Raw genomic sequence first — 2,500 nt, 5'->3', positions numbered from 1 at the left:
ATATGTTCCCTTCCGCAGCGCATTTATATATGTTCCCCCCCGCAGTGCATTTATATATGTTCCCCCTGCAGTGCATATATATATGTTGCCCCCGAAGCGGATATATATTGTACCCCCCGCAGTGCATTTATATATGTTCCCCTCCGCAGTGCATTTATATATGTTCCCTTCCGCAGCGCATTTATATATGTTCCCCCTGCAGTGCATTTATATATGTTCCCTTCCGCAGCGCATTTATATATGTTCCCCCTGCAGTGCATTTATATATGTTCCACCCCGCAGCGCATTTATATATGTTCCCCCCGCAGCACATATATATATTGTCCCCCCCCCCCCCCCCCCGCAGCGCTATTATAAGCCCCCGGCAGTGCTATGAATGAAAAGTATTCTCTGCTGAGGCCAAGTCCAGTCCAGACATCTCAGAGCTAGTGTCCAGCACATCTGGAGGCCTCAAGCCTAAATTGCAGCCACAAGTCAGTAAGTCAAGTCATCTATGTCTGCTGTCACTATCTTCAGTCAAGTCAATTATAGCCAGCGTGGCTGTGTTAAAGTCTGTCAAGTCACTGCAAGTCCCAGCAAGCTGTGAGGTCCCTTGTGTTACTGGTCACCTCTCTGGAATCCTGACCTAGCTATAAAGACTGTACCATCTGTCTACCTCAGTAAAAGCTACCGTTAACTTAACTGGCCTTGGACTATTATTTGCCCTGCCTAACCTAGGACTAGCGATGCTACCTTCGGGTGGTTAAATGGGCAAACGACGCCCTGGCGTCATGAACATTAAGGGATTAACACCATCTACCCCTGGGAAACACCATCTGACCCTACACCTCACATCGCACCCAAACACCACAACTATTATTGGTAAAAAGTGTCGGTGAAATTGGTATGGCACTATGCGTGGCACTGTCATTTTCTATGGGCATTTAATTTGGCACTGATTTACTGGAGGCGCATTGTTTTCTACTATTACATTCAAGGGACACAGTATGCATCACTATTATATTCAGAGAGACAGTGTGTGACAGGGTTATATTCAGGGGGACAGTGTGTGACAGGGTTATATTCAGGGGGACAGTGTGTGACAGGGTTATATTCAGGGGGACAGTGTGTGAAAGGGTTATATTCAGGGGGACAGTGTGTGACAGGGTTAAATTCAGGGGGACAGTGTGTGACAGGGTTATATTCAGGGGGACAGTGGGTGACAGGGTTATATTCAGGGGGACAGTGTGTGACAGGGTTATATTCAGGGGGACAGTGTGTGACAGGGTTATATTCAGGGGGACAGTGTGTGACAGGGTTATATTCAGGGGGACAGTGTGTGACAGGGTTATATTCGGGGGGACAGTGTGTGACAGGGTTATATTCAGGGGTACAGTGTGTGACAGGGTTATATTCAGGGGGACAGTGTGTGACAGGGTTATATTCAGGGGGACAGTGTGTGACAGGGTTATATTCAGGGGACAGTGGGTGACAGGGTTATATTCAGGGGGACAGTGGGTGACAGGGTTATATTCAGGGGGACAGTGGGTGACAGGGTTATATTCAGGGGGACAGTGGGTGACAGGGTTATATTCAGGGGGACAGTGTGTGACAGGGTTATATTCAGGGGGACAGTGTGTGACAGGGTTATATTCAGGGGGACAGTGGGTGACAGGGTTATATTCAGGGGGACAGTGTGTGACAGGGTTATATTCAGGGGGACAGTGGGTGACAGGGTTATATTCAGGGGGACAGTGGGTGACAGGGTTATATTCAGGGGGACAGTGGGTGACAGTGTTATATTCAGGGGACAGTGGGTGACAGGGTTATATTCAGGGGGACAGTGTGTGAAAGGGTTATATTCAGGGGGACAGTGTGCGACAGGGTTATATTCAGGGGCACAGTGTGTGGTACTGTTATTTATATTCGGAAGGGACAGTGTTTCGCAGTGTTATATCCAAGGTGGGCAGTGTGTGGCAGTATTATATTAAGGGGGCAGTGTGTGGCAATGTTGTATTCAGGAAACAGTGTGTGGCAGTATTATATCCAAGGGGGGACATGTGTGGCAAGTGTTATATTCAGGGGACAATGGGGGAGCTTTATCAAAACATGTGCAAAGGAAAAGTTGACCAGTTGACCATTTCATTTTTAAAAGGGCCTTTGAAAAATGAAAGAAGCGATCTGATTGGTTGCTATGGGCAACTGGTTAACTTTTCCTCTACATAGATTTTGTGTAAAAAATCTCCCCCAATGTGTGGCAGTATAATATCAAGCGGCAACAGTGTGCAGGAAGCACAATTTTTTAACACTGCTGCCCTTAGGGGGAACAGTGTAAGGCAGGATGATGATTTTGTCATGGTATAGAATGAGAGGATGTGCTGCAAACATGAGGAAACAAACACATCTGCAGTAAGTCACAGCCAGGAGAAGTCATCATAAGGGTATATTCACACTGCGGAATTCCGTGTGCGGAATTCTGCGAGTAAAATTCCGCAGTGAACGATAGCATCTGTGTGAATGG

The 2,500-nt window shown here is 47.1% G+C and overlaps 1 protein-coding gene across 1 annotated transcript in view; it reads right to left on the bottom strand.

Moving 5' to 3' along the window:
- The window catches only part of CFAP97D2 (CFAP97 domain containing 2), a 70,081-nt gene that overhangs the window by 66,696 nt on the left and 885 nt on the right, over positions 1–2,500 (bottom strand). The gene's annotated exons all lie outside the window — the stretch shown is intronic.

The sequence above is a fragment of the Hyla sarda genome, chromosome 2 (genome assembly GCF_029499605.1).
Source record: "Hyla sarda isolate aHylSar1 chromosome 2, aHylSar1.hap1, whole genome shotgun sequence".
Classification (NCBI taxonomy): domain Eukaryota; kingdom Metazoa; phylum Chordata; class Amphibia; order Anura; family Hylidae; genus Hyla; species Hyla sarda.
The sequence above is the reverse complement of the archived record's forward strand: the minus strand, read 5'-3'. Positions and strand labels throughout refer to the sequence as shown.